The following is a 20,005-nucleotide window of genomic DNA, read 5'->3' as shown; positions in this document are numbered from 1 at the left end:
TTGAAACAAGCACCTGAATTATCTGATTTAAAGACTCATCTAATCCCAGAAAGAACCTTGTTAGTGTGTGTAAATTAGCTGGTGAAAGACTAGTTTCAATGTGTAAAAATAAAAACCTCTTTTAAAACAGACCCCAGTTCCTATCATTTCCCTTGTAAGTGAAGAAAATAAAATAGTGATTATAAACTTGCCTGACCCCGTGCTGCATTAACAAGCTCATAAGTAGGGTGTCTAAAGATAGGAGCATGTTGAAATGCTTTCTAAATGCTCTTCTGTGTAAGTGTTACGGTTGCCACAGGGTCCTTACCCATAGGATCACAGAGCGGAAGGAGGGTAGTCCATGAAAATATGGGAACAGAGGACTTGCCAGATACCATCAGACCAGTAAGTCCTTTTTGTCCTGTGTTTGCTGGGGGCCAGTTTCAGATGCTTGAGAAGAAGGTGGAAGAAACCCTACAGAAGGCAGTGATGGGATAACACCTCTTCTCCCTTTGTCCGCCACCCCAAGAAAGTTTCCTTCTAACCCCCATTAGTTACAGGTTGGCTCATGGTCTGGAGCACCAAGGGTTAATATCCCTTTCAGAGCTCTTGGAGAGAAGATTCTTATGGCCCATCTGGTAAGAGGTGTGGTCCATGGTGTATGAAAACTCTTGACCTAGATACAAGGAGGAAGAGGGGGGTGAGTCACTGTGTAATACTGACAGTTGCAGTCTGATCTATCACAAATGATCTTGCCTCATCTTGCAGTCCATGCACAGCCAGCAGGTGTTGCTGTGGGCTTTAGATTTAGAAGAATGAATACATCTTTCAGGTTTACAACAGTGCCAGCCTTGCCAGTGTATGATTATCAGCTTTAATTGCTTCCTGAGCACCAAAGTAAGTAAAGAGTATACTTCAGCACTTATAAACACACCCTTGAATGCAATGAAGCTCTATCAAGCTATTAGTGGAGGCCTATGATGTATCAGTGATAATGCCAGGAGGAACCAGACCACTGAAGAGTGGTATGTACCACTCAACATAAACCTCAAGTGCATATACAATGGGGATGCACGGAAGGAATAATGTCCCACTACACGAAAGTCACTTGCATTTTAAAACTTTAATTTTATTTTTCTTCTATTGCCACCCAAGGAAAGTTTGTAAGTGACATTTTCTATACACACAAGATGGATCATGAATAATTTCTAAGCACTGTTATGGAAGGTGCTAAATAAATCTACAGGGGAAAAGAGTACTCTTGTCCTCCATGTTTGAGACTGTAATATATACTTCTAAGTGGATGTATTTTGCTCTTGGTAAATAAGGCCATTTCTAAATGAGGTGTTACCTCTCATCTGCAAATTTAAACTATAACTTATGGTTGGTTTGGTGCCTTTTTGCTTCAGATATTTACTGCTGAAGATTAGTAATAATATGTTGTTCTTATCGCTTATCAATAGATCTCAAAGCACTTTTTTACAGAGGCGGGAAGTCTCATTTTTCTCCATTTTACAGATGGAGAAACTGAGGCACAGAGAGGTGAAGTGACTTGCATAAGATTACCAAGCAGGAGAGCTGGGAATAGAACACAGGTATTCTGCCTCCCAGTCCAGTGCTCTAGCCACTTGGCCCCACTTCTTACCTAGCAATGGCTCTCAATCTTTCTAGAATACTTCATCCATTTCAGGAGCCTGATTTGTCTTGCAACTTTCACCTCACTTACAAACTATTTTGCTTACAAAGTCAGACATAGAAATACAAAAGTATCACAGCACCCTATTACTGACAAATTGCTTCCTTTCTCATTTTGACCATATAATTATAAAATAAATCAATTGGAATAAAAATAGTGTACTTACATTTCAGTGTATAGTATTGAGAGTACTATAAATAAATCATTGTATGAAATTTTAGTTTGTACCGACTGATCTGGAGCTTTTTATGTAGCCTGTTGTAAAACCAGGCAAATGTTTAGATGAGTTGATTTACCCCCTGGAAGATCTCTGTGTACCCGAAGAGGTACGTATACCCATAGTAGAGAATTACTGCTCTATAGAACCTTTCTGTCAGGGTGGAGATTACTCTACACTTTAAGGATTACAAAGTGCAGCTGTTTCTGAAGGAGATAATGTATATATCATTTTCCAGATGTGTAAACTGAGTCACATTTGGAAAGATGTTGAGATTTGCTCTAAGTCACAATGAAAATCAATAGTAGAGGTGGGAAATGAACTCAGGAATCCAGATACCCTCCCCCATTTTCACCACTAGGCACACTTTCTGTGAGGCTCTGCACTTTGTAGCATGTTTAGATGCTTGCTCAAGTGTGTATTTCCCTAAATGAAAAGGATTGTTCAAGCAGTTTACCTGAATCCTAGAAATATAGAATACTTCCCCATGGTTGTTAAGTGGCACACTTCAATGTGAAGAGTTGTAGCCTCTACCCATGTGGCCAAGCAAGGAAATTCCCTGCATGAGTTTGCTCATTTTCCCTGTTCTTTCCCTTTTGTGTGATGGGGACTGCATTCACTTTGTCATAACCTTTTTAGATCAGAGTACCTGTATCAAATAGGGCCCTTTTGAAGTGGAGGAAGCTGCTTCTGACCATTCTTATTTTTTGGGTAATGATGAAGACTCTAGATCCTTCCAGAGACCATTGGCACTAGGCAGATGTCTGTCACTCCTAACAGATTCCCCATTTCTACAGAGGCCATTTCTTGTCCTAACAACTGGATGTGGAGCTGCCCTTTCACTATCATGACCGCTTGCCTGCTTGACATTTTTGGTTTTGTTTTGTCCCAGAGCTAGTAGTTCCAGTCACTTCTGGTGGAATAAGAGATCTCCAAAGTGATGGACAGAAAATCAAAGAAATGATGCCTGAGCCTTCGGAAAGGAAGCTGTCAATTATAAATAAGTCTAGATCTCTGTGTCTTAAAGTAATGTGGAAATTCCAGGGAAATGCTGGTAAGATGGTAGTATTTTTAGTTATCCTATTCTGGGAGGTAGATTCTGCTTGCATGCATCCCATGGTGCAAGGTGAAAGATACTCTCACTCCTTTTGACCCAAAGGGTTAGACAAAAATTCAGGGTTTTCCAGGTTGTTCCACTCATGAGGGGAAATCGGTGATAGAGTCAGGTATTTTTCTGATGCAATCCTGTTTATTTACAAAGAATGTACAAAGTCCTGTTTCCCTGAACACAGCAGGAAGCAAACAAGAGACCATCTTTGCTCACAACTCCAAGCCTCTTTTCCAGTGGCCACTTAGGCCCAAATCCACAAAGGCATTCAGGCTCCTAAGTAAATACACAAACCTGCTCCCTCATTTAGCCTGACTGGAAAGGAACAGCTGTGACACCCACTAGTTTCAACCCAACCAATAACAATTTGAGCTGCAAGTAGAATGTCCCTTCATGAGTTTGTTTCACTCTAGAGAATAAGAGCATTAGACATCTTTGCAATGCTTCTCTCTTCCTTAGATAGGTATAACATAGAGGCCTTTTTGAGTACAGTGCTATGACCGTTAGGCTCTTGATCACCTAGAACCAAGGACAAACTGAACACAATTTCCATTGCGGAAGCACAGCTGACCCAATGTGAACTCAGCAACTGGAGTGCTTGCTAACCGCTGTCAAGGTTTTTGGAGGCATCATGGCAAAGAAGAGTTGTATGATGGGATCTGAAGGATAATGGCAGTTTTGCAGATATTTGCAGGGAGCTTCTCCTAAGAGTGAGGGACAGCACAAAGATGCTTGTTTAAAAATATAACAAATGGGCAATGGAGGCTAGGATTGTGGCCTGATTCAAGGTGCGAGTCAACCTCAGTAGTGAATGAGACACGATAGGTTGGGTAGGGATAGGTCATGAAGAGCCTTGAAAGCAAATACAAACTGCTTACATCTGATATGATGGAGAAGCCAGTGGAGAGATGCAAAGAGAGGGGTAACATGGTCAAAGTGACAGGCTATGAAAATGATCTTTGCAGCAGCATTCTGAATGGATATGAGTAGGCCAAGATTTCTCTAGTCTTGACAAATGCAAAGGATCTCCTTTACTCAATCCGTCAGAACTCATTTTTCAGATTAACAGTACTGTCTGTTCTACATGGGTTCTTATACTGCCCTCAACTCTGTAGTATCTGAGTGCCTTCCAGTAACACACCCAAGCAACATGACTTGATATGTCACATGTGGTTTGTTCTCTCATCCTCTCTCCAGGGAGAACAATTGTGTTCAGTAAAGTGTTTTGTTTTGGGAAGGTTTGTGGTTTTTTCCATGTACTTGCTGCTCTTTGTTTACGTTGGGGAAGACCGAAGAAACGTGCCTTGCAGTTGGAGCAGAAGCTGGTGAGTTTTATGATGGTCTTTAGACCAAGCCTCTATGTATGGGGTTAGATAGTGTGATTGTTGTATGGTATTGACACCAAAGGAATGCCCAACTACACTTACTGACGCTCAGCAGGGTGGCTAAGGAAGGCATGCTAGCAGTTACTGGGGACTTGAAGAAATGGTACCTTAAACAAGATGAAGTCTTTACATAAAAGAATTGCTAGAAACCCTGCACAGTGGTGGCCAAGAGTCCAAATTCTGATCCAGTTCTATTTGAACATAACCTTACCCTATTGGAAACTGAGGCCCAGTGAGAGGAAGTGATTTGACACGGGTCACACAGCCAGACCATCGCAGAGTGTGGACCAGAATCCAAATCACCTGACTCCCAGCCCCATGTCCCTCGCACTAGAGTAGAGTGCTTCCTCTTAAAATGTGTTTGAGGTGCGCCCATTCAATCACTGGAAATGAGACAAACCAGATTGTAGGGACCAGCCAGCTCATTATGTGCCTCCCCACTCTCCTCCCTGCTCTGCCATCACTGCCCACCTGCCCCATCACTGCCCACCCTCCACACTGTCCCCCATCCCTGCCCAGCCACCCCACCCAACACCTTCACACGCTGTTCCCCATTGCCACCCAACACTCCCACACGCCTCATCCTCCCAGCCCCTCATGCTGTCCAGCCACCCAACACCCCCATACGCCTCGTCCTCCCTGCCCCCAACACGGGCCAGCTGCCCCACCCCCATACGCCTCGTCCTCCCTGCCCTGCCCCCAACACAGGCCAGCTGCCCCACCCCCATACGCCTCGTCCTCCCTGCCCTGCCCCCAACACAGGCCAGCTGCCCCACCCCCATACACCTTGTCCTCCCTGCCCTGCCCCCAACACAGGCCAGCCGCCCCTTCCCCCATACACCTTGTTCTCCCTGCCCCCACCACGGGCCAGCCGCCCCCATACACCTTGTCCTCCCTGCCCCCAACACGGGCCAGCCGCCCCACCCCCATCCTCCACACTGTCCCCCACCCCTGCCCAGCAACCCCACCCAACACCGGGTCCCCCACCTCCACACCCTGTTCCCCATCGCCACCCAAAGCCCCGTGTGTCCTGTCCTCCCTGCCCCCCACCTTTGCTCCCCATTCCCCCGCATGCAACCCATCCTCTTCCCCCCACTGCTCCAACACCCCCCCATCACAGCCAGCCACCCTCCAGTGCCCAACCCCCCCATCCTGCCCTGACCCCCCACATCCCCTTGTGCCCTGTCCTCCCTGCTCCCCACCCCAACAACCCCCTCCTCCATACTGGCCTACGAGGATTAAACATCGCCAGTCCCGGCCCTTTTAAAACGAAGCCCCCCCCTTCTTTTGAGCCGCTATCCGCTTCCGGGTTTGTTCATTGGCTGATTTGGCTGTCGATCACCACCTACCGGGAGGCCGTCCTTTTCTCCCCCCGCTTACGCGCCCCCCATCCCTAGCTGGTTGGTTGGCGGGATTATAATCTTGCCTCTTTATTGGCTGTCGTAGCTGTCAAGTTTCTCCAGGGAGAGGCAGAGGGGCAGTCAGTAAAATCTGCCTAGCAACTGGTGTGGGCGGGAAAAGCGTCCTGAGGAGGTGACGGTTGGTAGCGCGCGCGCCACCCTGGGAGTCCCGCGCCGCCGGTGGCGCGCGGCGCAGGGGGAGGGAACCCGGCGCGAGGCGGGTCTCCCTGCGCGCGCAGCCCCCTCCTCCTCCTCCCTCCTCCTGTCAGTGGCCACCTGAGGGAGCCGCCTCCCCTCCCCCCACGGCCCCAGTCCGGCCCGGGCCCCGCTGAGGAGGAGGAGGCGGCTCTGAGGGGGCTGAGGAGAGTGAGTGGCATCCCCCACCCCCAGCAACTTGTGGGGCGCGGGGCGCGGGCGCGACAGGAAAGGGGGGCCGGGCTGAGGGAAAGGGGGTGGCCAGGGCTGAGGAAAGGGGGGCGTTGGAACGGAGGGAGCGGCAGGGGGGCCGGTCTGGGGCCATGGGATACCGGGGGGCAGCGATGAGGGAGGGGAGCACCAGGATGTGGGGACAGGCCTGGGGGCGGGAGGGGGGGCGAAAGAAAAGGCGGGCACCGAGGCTGAGGAGAGCGGTGGGTTAAAGCCAAGAGGGGGGCCGGCCAGGCCCGAGGAAAGGGACGGGGCGGGGGCCAGGCCTGAGGAAGTGCTGCGCTCAGGGAACCAGGAAGAGCGGAGGGAAGAGGAGGGGGAGGGGAGGGAAGGGCATTCAGGAGGCCGAGTGCTGGGGGTGGGGTCGGTTCTGAGGGAGCCAGGGCTCCAGGAGTGGGGGCTGGGAGAAGGGTGGCGGGAATTCTGGGAAGATCGGCCTAAGGAAGCCCCAGAGCTGGGCAGAGAGACATTTAAAGGGAGAACAGAGCTCAGGAAGTACCAGGGACGTGGGCAAAGCTGGGGGTGGCGGTGGCAGGGAGGAGGTAAGGGTGCATCCTGGGAGTTGCCCGAGGGACACAGCCAGCAGAGGTAAAGACAGATCATTGGTGCCAGAGACATGGTTGGGGGCAGTATATGTGCCAAAGATGGGCATCTTGCGAAGAACTTTGGGGATAAGGCTGTGGTTTCGGAGAGGGTCACAGTCAGCAGCAAAGTGAGATTGAGTAGGAGGACATGCCAGAGGGAAGATTTATGATATGGGAAGAGAAGGGTGGATGCTGAAAATGGAGGGCACTTTTCAGAGTAATGAGACTGGCACAGGCTTCTGTGGCATGTTTGGGAAAGTGAGGTTTGTGGAAAGTGGCATGGTATGGACAGACTTGCATGACCCATACAAAAGCTTAAGAAGGGTGAATGCAGGCAATATGAGGCCACTTGAAGAAAGTACCTGCAAAATACTGGTTGTGTGTTGAGGAGTGCCAGATGGGATGAGCTCATGATGGGGTTTAAGATGGATGTGTTTTTGTGGGGCTGTTGCCAAAGATGGGTAACTGCACTTAAGTATCCATCTAGTGAAAAAATGGGTTAATTTCCCCCCTCTAATCTTACAGCATCTCTTATTCCTTTGTCACTATCAGTCTTAATTTTTCTACTTTCTGTTGGTGTGTATCTCTCTAATACCTTTGGGGGTGATACAATATGTATACAAGACAAATTCTATACAAAATAAAGTTATATTGTGTCTGTGGTCTTCCACCTTCTCACCCCTCAGCTATGGTTAGGAGAATGTTTATAGGTTGCTTTTTTTAAAAGAAAATTTTTTTATTAATTTTCTGTCTTGTATTTTTTCCTTCTATTCCCTGTCCTTGTAGCAGAACAACATTTCTCCCCAGAATAGCGTAGGGTAAAGCTAGTGAGGACAAAATAGAGCTGTTCTGGGTGCCAACTCAGAAAGGGGTAGAAAGGTTGTACTCAGGTGATAGTTTTCAGTTTAACCCAGCATTGATGTCAACTCAGCATTTTGTTTGTCACTTTATAACAAATGACTTTTGGTCTGTATATGCAGTCTGTATACTTACATACATGTACATCTTTTTCTGTGATGCATATTGTAGCAGGTGCTATAGTTAAAAGAACACTCATCTTGAATATTTGAAAATGACTAGTCCTGTTTTCTGAGTGAGCATTGTTTAAACTGCATATCCTGAATTTAAAAAAAAAATCCTTTAAGAAAGAAGTATAACTGTTTTTCTACTCCAGTGATATTTATTGAAGTTTCTTCAGTTTATATAGTTAGAAAAGGAGAAATTGATTATACAAAGGATTAATCAAATGTATTGTATACAAAGTGCTTTCAAAGGCACAAAATAAACTGAAAATACTTAATCCCTGGCTGGGATGATTTAGTTGGGGATTGGTCCTGCTTTGAGCAAGGGGTCGGACCTCCTGAGGTCCCTTCCAACCCTGATATTTTATGAATCCCCCCCCGCCGCCAACTTTTTAGTAATTTTAGTGTCATTTGCAGTAGGGGCAACAGTTTAATAAAAATGTCACTTTTTCCAATTGGACAGTGTTCCTATTTAAGGTTTAGGTTCAATTTCCATTCTAACCTCTCTTCTTGTACCATGATGAATTTTTGGAGAGTTTTGAGACAATCTCATGGCATGCAAGTGTGAAAAATAACACACACATTCCAAATAGTAACCAAGTTAATCTACCTTACACTATAGTAGATTTATTTAACTGCTGCTGCCACTTTCAGATGGCAAAACATTTCTCTCTGCCTCTGAAACTGAAACTTGTTTTAAACCAAGCAAGTAACTCATATATATTTGTACATAATGCATTTTCCCTATTTCTGAAAAGCCACTTGAAAGATGTGAATTAGCTTTTATCTAGTAGAGTACAATTCCTGACACTACAAAGCCTAAACCTCTTAAGCTACATGTACAGTATGTAAAAAAACACTTTAGCCTCTTTATTGCAGCAAAAATTACAGGGCAGTGCTAGATTTGGGAATAACCTGGAATCTTTTGCGCCTCTTTCAGTACAGCTCAGGTGCATTGGACTCTAGTGCCTTCTTGTGCTTGAACTTGGGGAGTCAGTTAAGTCCCATTTCCAAAGGCAGGTAGGAAATTAAAAAAAATAAGGGTGGGGGCATGTTAAATGGACCTTGGGTCTAATTTTGATCAATCTTAAAGGTGCAGTGGGATTTTGACAATACTAAAAATGTTTAGTAGCAGCATCATGCAGTGGAATCAGAATTCAGGTTTCTTGCTCACTAGACCAACATGGACTAGCATTACTAATCTTACCTAAAGAGAAGTAACTTGCACTTGTGATTGATTCATCTCTGCCTCAAACTTTGAGAAGTATTGATGGACTTCACAACCAACACTACTTAGTAGTAAGAAGTGTCTGCACAGGGCATTGTGGGCTAGAGTGAGGAAGAAAGAAAAAGAGAAAAGGAAGGAATCCCTCAGGAAAAAAAACTCGAAACAAAAATGTACTTGAGCCTGGCCAGGGGAGGTGCTCTCCATTCCCTTATAGGATACCAGGATTCAATCTTTTTTTCTCCTAAATAAGAGTGCAATGAGGGGTAGGGTTTTTTTTTACTATTGACCTCTCTTTCACATTTTTGGCCTGATCAAGAGTATCTCATCTCACAGTCTTGGTACATTAAAAAGCTAAATGGATGTGACATCCATGGGGCAGTGGTGAGGGTCACACTTTCTAAGAATAATATCCCTTTACAGGTCCACTTTGCACTCCTCTCTCCCACTGAGGAAGGCTGGATATACTTTTCTGCAAAGCCCACCAACACTGTTCCAAGCCAATGCAAGAGGGATGAGGACAGTTGAGAAGAATAGCTGCAGGTATCTGCTAATGCAAACAGGGGCTAATTGTACAAGAGTAGCTGGAGGTGTCCTTCCTCAAAGGTTCCTTGAACCCACAGAAGTACCAGTGTTGGGACCAAAGTTTACCTGCTTGCACCACTGTGCATTGCGTTGCCATTAGCTTGCCCTCAGAATAAGGAAACAAATGTTTTGTGTTGGCCCCCACTAAGTGCCAGAGCCACATCAACACAATCGGACAACCCAACTTGATTAAAAGGATGGTTAGCGTGACTTGGGGTTGTGTTGGAGTTGGAGGAGCACTTTCCCCCATATTCACTTTTACATTTACTTTAACTGAAGACTTCATGCTTTTCACTTCTTGAATTGTAGTTTTTAGTAAGACAGGTTTCTAGATTAGGGAAAGTCAGCAAATTAAGATCAGGTGTGAAACATGCTTATAGTGAACACTCCCCCAGAAATAGAACAGAGCACATATGGAACCAGAACTTCAATTTGTCTGCCTTTATTACAGTTTCATTTTAGAACATTAGCTACATAAGTCAGCCATGGCATCGATTCATCCTTTAGAATTCTGTTGTTTAAGGCCGATTCAGACAATTGCTGCCAAAGCTGCAACAGCAGGGGCACATGGGTAATTGGGGTGAAGGAGTGCCCTGCTAGTAAACAGGTTGAAATGCTAGTATGGGGGTCTAGTGCATTCGCTTCTTTGCTGCATATAGAATCAGTGGCTTTGTGCTAACAGCTGTTTGATAGCAACTTGAACCTACTAGATCATCAGGATGTCTCCACCTTTATTACTATTCTTGCTGGGGCATGTTGGAAGATTTTCTTTATTTAACAGTAACCTCTGTCTTTTATTCCACTATTTCTTGATACATTCCCTATTTTCCCCATTTTTCTTGAAGCTGAACCTCACTCTCCTAGATGACAAAGCATGAAAGTTTGAGGTAGGTGGTGGGGTAGTCACACAATCTTGGGCCTTGTGTCTCTCCCCCCTTCTCCAAACACGTAACTTCAAAAGGCCCAAATTTCTTGAACCTGTTATGCTGCTGCCACTATCATATAACAGAGTTTTGGCACTTATCAATTATGATGCCAATACAAAGTTGAGAGAGTCTTTATCTAACAAGAAGTGTCAATTTTTAGAAGAATTCTTGGATATATAAAAGGGCTATGGAGACCTAGCAATAATTTACATGTGTATGTTTACTGATAGAGTTGCTTATTTATATACATGAGCAATAACTTAACAACCATCTAAGTCCAAGTGTAATCACTTCAATTCATATTCATGGACCTGTTAGCTATCCAACAATTGATTTTATATAACCGAAATAGCTGGGGAAGTGAGAAATTTCCTTCCTTCTGGATACAATGCCAAGGATGTTAAATCTCTAGAGACCCAGATAAGAGCTCTGCTGTCCTTTTTTGGAATTATTAAACAAGTATAGAATTTATCCATTCAGGAGAACACTAGAACCATAGAATTTGATTGTCTTGTAACATCTTCCTGTTGCACGATTTATGCCCTTTACAGATTCAGGATAAGACCTGTGTGGTAAGAGCTTCCTTCCTATCTGAGGAAAAAAAACAAGGGTACTGTAGGATTTGATGATGCAGTACATGGCACTCTTCTCTCACAGCCAACACCTCACCGTCCTATTAGGGATAGTTTGTTATTGGAGGTATCATCTTTGGGCTGTGATGTAAATTAGAGATTCTGATCACATATGTGCAAATTCCCTGACACTTTTTATTGCAGCAGTAGGGGTGTTCGGCTTTGGTGTCCTGGCCAAGTTTCAACTTGGGTAATTACAATCTGTTTACCAAAGTCCACCTGTAGTTTCAGCTGGGTACAGTATTCTTCCTCTCTTCCTAGTTAAAACTTTTATAGAATTGCTGTGCTCTGTTAGACAGTCTATTCCACTTTCACGGGAAATTCTTATGTATATGTTGTTTGTGAAGTGCTTATATAAATGTTAGGTAGACTCACAACTATCCTTGAGAATACGCAATGTCAATTTTATTATGATACACTTTAGACCTTACATATTTATAGAAAATATTCACTGTACATTCATGGTAACTTTTCAACATTAAAGGAAGAGTTAACTGGGAAAAGTCAAAGGAGGCAGTGTCTTCATCTTTAAAAATATTAGTTTGTTTTAAATATGCTCTAACTAAACAGCTTATCAGAAGCTCTTAGTCACCTTTCCCATCTAAGACAGGAGCGCATGGCTTGAGAGACACTGACATGATTGTCTGATTTTGAGCAAACAAAGTTTTTTTTAAAAGTAATTACAAACAAAGAGAGGATTTTTATAATAAGTCCACAAGTGTCTGTAGTACACCCTCTTACAATGTGGACATGACTCTATTTAGTTAGATCATAGTTCTAATCTAATGCCTTGTTTTCAGTCACAACTTTTTGAAGCTTTCACTTTTGGTTTTGAAAGTGCTCTGTGCTTGATCTCTAGCTGAAGATGGATTTAGGGAAATGAGAGTAAAAAAGGTCCGAGCACAGAGGAGAGCAGGATATTTTTCTTCTCCCACTACTTATTTTTTTTAGAGTCTTATATCCAGAATAGTTTGGAGGTTGAAGTCAGACAAGGAAATAGTATTCCCTAAGGATCAGTGCACAGCTTTATCCTGGAAGAAAGTGGTTTTGATTTGACATGTCCATTTTTTTGGTAAGCTCTGTTGCTGTGTATTTTAAAGGAGGTTTGATTCTAGATGCATAGAAAAGATAATTGCATTCAACTCAGTCTCCCAGGTACTCCATACTGATTAAGAACCTTTTCCTAATGTCCCTAGGAAACAAAGGTTCTAGTAGAAATAGCTGCAGCAAGTACACTGCCAGCTTCTCAACCAAGATGCCCCTTTTAGCCTAGGGGGATGTACAGATGGCTGAGGGAACTAGAAGTTTGAGTTGTGTACACTCACTAACTCTCTGCTCTTTACAATTTGTTATTGAAGCCTGCCCCAATGGGAAAATATACTCCCATTTTACAAGTGGGGAAACATACGTTATGTGATTGACCCAAAACAATATAGGAAGTGAGACAGAACCCAGATCTCACATCAACAGAACTACACACTCATTGCTATGACTTTAAATCGAGGTTAAGTGATGCTATCTGTGAGAAGGGATTCTCCCTTAGGAGTAGGGTGACCAGATGTCCCGATATTTGGGGCTTTTTCTTATATAGGCTCCTATTACCCCCCACCCCCATCCTGATTTTTCACACTTGCTGTCTGGTCACCCTACTTGGGATGTGTTTGCAATGTTGACATCTAGTCTAAACCTTCTAAAAAGCAGAGATAGTTGAGGCCTTGCATATGCCCCTTCATAACTTTGAATATTCAAGGATAGAAAAGGAACTACATCATAACCATTCCTCAATTCCCTGTCATTGTCAGAAAGTCCCTCCCTCTTTAGTTGTGCCTTAAAAGGCACTGACATATGTAGAGTTGTACTAGTTATTCTGCATTGTTGCGAGACTTCCACACTTGACTTTAGTTCTGTGTCTAACTTACTGTAAGGTTATCCTTGTATTTTTCATCTTGCTACTTTTATCGGTGTAGCATTACAAGAATGATCCCAATAGGAAGTCTGGGTGCAGATTGTCCCCATCTTGCTTGACACTTATGCCGGTCACTAACCAACAATTCCACTGCTCAGATTAATGTCCTGTTTTATGATGTATGGTTTTTAATCCCTACATCAGAAGAATACTTTACATGTGCAGTCTGAGGAGCCAAACTGCCTGTAGCCAGCAATGTTTTTAGCAAAGAAGAAAGCTTGATGCCTTGTTCAAAGTCATTGTATTCAAAGAACTCCAGAAGAAAGAAGAAAATTGAGTTACATCTGACTGCATTTCTTGGGATTTCTACAGATAGGACACCCATTTTCACCAGATCTAATGTTCTGTATGGCCAGAACTCTTGACAAGTACAGAGAGTGCTTTCTTTGGACTCTCTATGGGCAAATGTGGCTAGCTGCTACCACAGATCATCTCTACTAAGGATCCAAGGTGCCCTTGGATTGAACATAAATCCTAGGACCACCTCACAGTTTAGGAGCAGTTCTTCATTCCAACCCCCCCCAAAAAAAAACATTTCCCCCCCCACACACACACATTCCAAGATATTCAGAAATCAATAGCTTGTGAGATACCAGTCACAATACAGCAAGATCCTTCAGGAGATATGCCTTCCTGCACCCTATATGACAGACTGCTAGACTTTAATGGAGGCTTTTGCAGGTCTGGTTAAGGATAGTGTACTAGCAACAATGCCAGCATGGAATGAATAGCAACTATGTCCTAAAGATTCAGGACACTCACTGGTGACATACTCTGAGCCTGTAAGGGATCACATCTGAAAAATTTCAATTCAAAGTGAGATCCTGAGTCAAAATTTCACAAGTGTATTGAAACCATACAATCTGATGGACTTTCAAAGCCTCTTTCACGTCAGGAGCAGATCAGTCCAGAATCATTTGCTACATCAGTCATAGGTGGGGGAGTATATTAGTCTGGTCAGGAGATGGTCAAGGTTTTAGGCATGGTGTCTGCAGTGCAGGGCCAACATTGCCTCTGCTTCTTCATGTTGCTGAAAAAGAAGACATTTCAGCAAGGAAATACACCAACCAGCCCACTCAGTCCCTCAAGGACACTATCGTAATGTCTGTCTTCTAGGGATGGAGTAACCCACAAATGGAGCTTCTTCCTCATGAAAGAGGATGCAAAGTACAGTCACTTTTGCTCCAGACCTGGCAAGAACTATGGATTCCTGACAGTATTGTGTATATCTTTTCTCCATTACTTCATATTCAAAGGATCACAAAGAACAAAAAAGATAAGGTCCATGCGATGAATGTAGCTGCAGCTTGGTTATATTCATTTGGCTCTCAGAGCACTTGCCTGTAAGAGTGGGAGCTCCAATTGCCAGCTCTCTCAGATTTTCTGTTGCAGGATCAGGTTCTCTATTTACGTCCCAAATCTCTGAACACAGGTGCATAAATGCTGGATTGTTAGTGGATTATGAATGGACATTTCTCTGAAAAATTAAATCTTTGAGTACAAAGTGTTCAACAAAGAACAATGCATTCAGGTGGAAATGTTCATTATTGGCCTCAAAAGCAGCAATAAAGAACCTCCGTACAGGATAAAAAGGAGTACTTGTGGCACCTTAGAGACTAACATTTATTTGAGCATAAGCTTTCGTGAGCTACAGCTCACTTCATCGGTATGCATCCGATGAAGTGAGCTGTAGCTCACGAAAGCTTATGCTCAAATAAATTTGTTAGTCTCTAAGGTGCCACAAGTCCTCCTTTTCTTTTTGCGAATACAGACTAACATGGCTGCTACTCTGAATCCATGCAGGATGTGGTCCTTGTTGTTAGCATGTGCCCCCTCAGTCTTCTCCAGACTAAAACCCAATTTTTTTCAATCTTCCCTCAAATTATGTTTTCTAGACCTTCACTCCTTTTTGTTGCTCTTCTCTGGACTTTCAGGAAAGATGTGGACAAATTGGTGAAATGTTGGCATCCAGAACTGGACAGTACTCCAGTTGAAGCCTAATCAGTATGGAGTAGAGCGGAAGAATTACTTCTTGTGTCTGGTTTACAACACTCTTGCTAATCCAGCCCAGAATGTTTCCTTTTTGCAACAGTGTTACAATGTTGACTCATATTTAGCTTGTGAGCCACTATGGACGTCACATCCCTTTCTGCAGTATTCCTTCCTAGGCAGTCATTTCCCATTTTGTGCATGCGTACCTGATTGTTTCTTCCTAAGTGGAGTATTTTGCATTTGTCCTTATTCAATTTCATCCTATTTATTTCAGACCATTTCTCCAGATCCTTGTGAATTTTAATCCTATTCGCCAAAGCACTTGCCACCCCTCCCATCTTAGTATCATTTGCTAAATGGCCCACCTTAATTATGCACATTGTAGGGAGAATGGTCACTTTGGATGAGCTATTACCAGCAGGAGAGTGAGTTTGTGTGTGTGGTTTTTGGGAGGGGGGAGAGGGGGTGAGAGAACCTGGATTTGTGCAGGAAATGGCCTAACTTTATTATCATGCACATTGTGTAAAGAGTTGTCACTTTGGATGGGCTATCACCAGCAGGAGAGTGAATTTGTGTGTGGGGCGGGCGGAGGGTGAGAACCTGGATTTGTGCTGGAAATGGCCCACCTGATGATCACTTTAGATAAGCTATTACCAGCAGGACAGTGGGGTGGGAGGAGGTATTTTTTCATATTCTCTGTGTATAAATAAAGTCTGCTGCAGTTTCCACGGCATGCATCTGATGAAGTGAGCTGTAGCTCACGAAAGCTCATGCTCAAATAAATTGGTTAGTCTCTAAGGTGCCACAAGTACTCCTTTTCTTTTTGCGAATACAGACTAACACCGCTGTTACTCTGAAACCTTTGCTAACTTTGTAAGTGTACTCTCTCTCTGCCATTCTCTAAATCATTTATGAAGATATTGAACAGAACAGAACCCAGAACTAATCCTCATGGGACCCCACTTGATATGACCTTCCATCTATGAACCACTGATAAGTACTCTCTGGGAATGGTTTTCCAACCAGTCAAGCACCCACCTTATAGTAACTCTATTGAGGTTGTATTTCCCTAGTTCATTTGTGAGATGGTCATGCGAGACAGTACCAAAAGCCTTACTAAAGTCAAGATACATCACATCTGCTCCCCTACCATCCACAAGGCTTGAATGGTGAAAGCCATAACATCTTTCACCATTCCTTTAAGCCATCCTGTCCCTTTCCTTATTGAAGGGCTTGTGAAAGTGTAAGCTCTGATGTGCAAGAGTATCCTGGATTTAATAAGGTAATTAGCATTGCTTGTCAGTACTTTAGAGACTTTTCTGTAGAAGTCACAGCATTCAGAGCACCTGCCTTTCAATGTATTAGGCTTTACCTAAACCATACACCCTTTCCAGATTTCCCCAACTATTTAATTCTGCTCTATCATTACAGCAAGAAGTTCCAGGTACAGTTTGGTGAAAGGGTGTACCAAATGGTAGAGTTATTGGTGTGAGAAGGATGAAGTGCTAGAGCATAGTTCAGGGTTTCTCAATCAGGGATCCACATAGTCCTGGGGGTATGCAGAGGTCTTCTAGGGCAGGGGTTCTCAACCTTTCTTTCTGAGCCCCCCCTAAAAACTCCAGGGCACACCTGTGCTACTACAGCTGCTTTTCTGCATATAAAAGCCAGAGCTGACATTAGAGGGTAGCAAGCATGGCAATCGCCTGGGCCCTCCGCAAAGCTAAGCTGCTCAGGCTTCACCGTCAAGCCCTGGTGGTGGTGGGGCTCAGGGTGGCAGGGCTTTAGCTTTTTGTCCTGAGCCCTTGTGAGTCTAAAGCTGGCCCTATTTGGCAGCCCCCCCAGGGGGCCTCGGATCCCTGTTTGAGAACTGTATTTGAGGGAGTACATCAACTCATCTAGATAGGTGCCTAGTTTTAGAACAGGCTACTCCAAAAAAGCACTTGCAAAGTCAGTACAAACTAAAATTTCTTACAATTACTTCTTTATAGTGCTCTGTATACTGTACACTGAAATTTGAGTACAATTTCTGTTCTGATAGATGGTAAAAGAGAGTAAGCAATTTTTCAGTAGTAGTGTACTGTGACACTTGTCTTTTTAGGTCTTTTGTAAGCAAGTAGTTTACATGAAGTGAAAGTTGGGGTATGCAAGACATATCAGACTCCTGAAAGGGGTACAGTAGTCTGGAAAGGTTGAGAGCTACTGCTCAAGTTGACAAGAGCCACGTTAGTATTCGTAATTGGAACTAGGGAAAGACCTTAGGGAGAATGCCCTTTAATAGCAAGACTTTATGGCTCCAGCTGCAACCACGTTGCTTTCCTAATTAGATGCTCAGTTTTAGCAGGAATCTGGATCATATTGCATCAGCTCTGATTATTGGAACAGAATATGTATGCCACTTTTATCCTGTGCATCTGTGCCCCATTCATAAGTGAAACTGTTCCACCTCATCTTAGAATAAAGATCAACTTGAGCTTACTGCTGCTAATTCTAGTTCTTCCTAAAATTCCCCCCCCCAAAAGCCCCCCCCCACCTGCTTCTGTCTCATTAGCCTAACTGGTAACACTGAAAGGGCCACCCACCAGTCCACATAAGAGTAATTAATGAAGTGCAGCTGGTACCCTCCTCTGCAGAACACTGTCACCTAGTGAGACCCAGAACCTGCCAATTTCACCTCTGGAATTCTGATGGTTGTCTCAGACTTCATTCTCCTGTTTGTCCACACCTTACTGTGTACTCAGTTAGGTACAAACACAGCAATTGAGGCCCAGATGAGGAGTGGGGAGGTAATACTTTGCTGGCATTGCTTTCACACACACAGTAAACAAAGATACTGGGGAAAAATATACAGGTGTTGCTTACTAAAATAGCTTCTGTATAGTTTTGTGCTATCAGATTATAGTTCAGATTTAGGAACTGTACCTATATAAAAATTTGTTCCTCAATCATCGTTGCAGCACAGTAACTGGCAAAGGTATATGGAAGATTTTGTTTATTGTGAAAGTTCAGATATTAGAAGTATTTTCATTTAACATCAAGAGTGATTTTTAAAAACTTGATTAAAAATAAGTATTTATTAGGCTCTGGGTTTTGTTGAAAATTGACATTTGTTGAAGATGATAGTTTAGTACCACACCTCAGACCAGTGTAAGCCTAACTTTAATACTTGTTTACACACTATTTTGCAGGATTCAAGCCTATTTAAAGCTAGACATTGAGCTCTTCAAACTGCTGGTGTTTTAAAATGCTCATTTTATTTGAAGGCTTACAGTAACCAAACTTATGTGGTCAAGTGATACTTATCACAGTAACTTAGACTTCAACAAAAAATGGGATCAAAGTTATTCCTGTAGCTCCTTATCCTTTTATATTTCTTCTCTAAAGGCACCACATCACACGAGTCATGAAGGGAACTGTTAGAGTGACAAAGTCCTTGTGCCTTCCCCCATCAGGTTAAGCAGAAGCTCTCTTTTCACATATTTCTATCATCTTTCACTCTGAAAGATCCCAAGTCATTTTACTTTTTAAATAAAGATCACTTCCATCACCACTGAAATGCAAACACCTCTGTTATGAAACTTTAAAACCACATATTTTTGGACATAGTGAATAGTTTCTCAAACTGAAGCTACAGAGGGAATTGAGGCAGGTAGAGAGCATAGTTACGCAAATTGATATTTGACTAGGATACTGGAGCAACAGATCCTTAATCTTCTGAGAAGTACCATGATTGTGGGAAAGGGTCAACACCTTAGCTCTAAGTCTATGAAAGGAGGCACTTCCAGCACCATGCTCAGTTTCTGTTGGCTACTGACACAGGGAAAAGCATCACTTACTGAAACATTTTTTGCACCACTTAGGTCTTTACACGTACTGACCTTGCTCGCTACTTGGTGTTCATAAAGGCAAGGAAGGCAGTGTGGCTCCAGGCATGAAGAATCTATTCATGTATTTTTAAGTGCCCATATAAACAGCTTTGTTTAAAGCTACAAACTAACCTTTGTGGGCAAAATTGAAAAGAACTCTTGCAGTTATTTAGAAGTTCCAGGTCTGTCAGCATACTAGATGATAAACACAAACAAAGGCTCATGAGTAGATACAACACTGTTTACTTGCTTGCATGACAGTGAGGCAATTTCAAACTGATCATGCAGGTGCCCAAATATTCAGTAGGTGTGACCACAGACTTGGCATGATCAGGAACTATAGTAGTGCCAGGAGGAAATTTTTCAGAATCAGCTTGGATATTTAGGACACCTAATGTGTGTTCCTGAATGACACTTCTTTAATGCAGGAGAGTGACACTCTCCTCCATCCCACACTTGAAAAGTTATTTAAATGATACTTAGAGAAGCCGGGGTAATTAATCACCTCTGTGACTACCCTTGTTTCAAGTGTCAGATTATTGTGCTGTTTGCAACTAAGTAGTTCTAGCTTTTTTTGGGGGGGCGCACGTGGGAAAGAGATGGGAGAAACACAATGTGGACCAGCAGAATTCTTACAGTTATAAGAAATTTTGCATCACTAGCCATCTCTTAAGTCTTACCAATTTTTTTCTTTCTAAGATACTGTCTGAAAAATAACAGGTTATATTTAACTATAAATTTGTGTACCAAAAATATAAATATATATTACATAATGTGTATATGGTAGATAAAGATTTAGTTAAAGCTCTAGCATTTCTCCTCTTTGCTAGTAGTAGTTTCATAGAACTTTACACATAAGTCAGTGTCGGGAGGTATATCATTTCAGCAGCCTGCACAGATCTGTTGTGAGTGAGTTACTGCACCTTGTCTACATATTCCCAGGCACACACTATTCTGTGGCACTGGTATTTTGCTTTTGCTAAGAGTACAACAAAATTA

At 43.3% G+C, this 20,005-nt stretch overlaps 1 protein-coding gene and 1 long non-coding RNA gene across 5 annotated transcripts in view; one reads left to right on the top strand and one right to left on the bottom strand.

The window, feature by feature from the left end:
- Positions 1-20,005, bottom strand: part of LOC140903137 (uncharacterized) — a 35,271-nt gene that overhangs the window by 8,356 nt on the left and 6,910 nt on the right. The window contains exon 2 of the long non-coding RNA XR_012156161.1: positions 19,019-19,201. This is a non-coding gene — a long non-coding RNA (uncharacterized lncRNA). The remainder of the gene's footprint in view (positions 1-19,018; positions 19,202-20,005) is intronic.
- Positions 5,893-20,005, top strand: part of GATAD2A (GATA zinc finger domain containing 2A) — a 113,975-nt gene continuing 99,862 nt past the window's right edge. For 2 of the 4 annotated variants that reach the window (XM_073323950.1, XM_073323945.1), the window contains exon 1: positions 5,893-6,151. The gene's annotated coding sequence lies outside the window, so the exon portion shown is untranslated. Of the gene's footprint in view, positions 6,152-7,986; positions 9,586-20,005 lie in introns of those variants that run through there. The other 2 variants (XM_073323946.1, XM_073323948.1) reach the window with 2 other exon arrangements.

This window comes from Lepidochelys kempii, chromosome 25 (genome assembly GCF_965140265.1).
Source record: "Lepidochelys kempii isolate rLepKem1 chromosome 25, rLepKem1.hap2, whole genome shotgun sequence".
NCBI lineage: Eukaryota > Metazoa > Chordata > Testudines > Cheloniidae > Lepidochelys > Lepidochelys kempii.
This window is presented reverse-complemented; position numbering and strand designations above follow the sequence as displayed.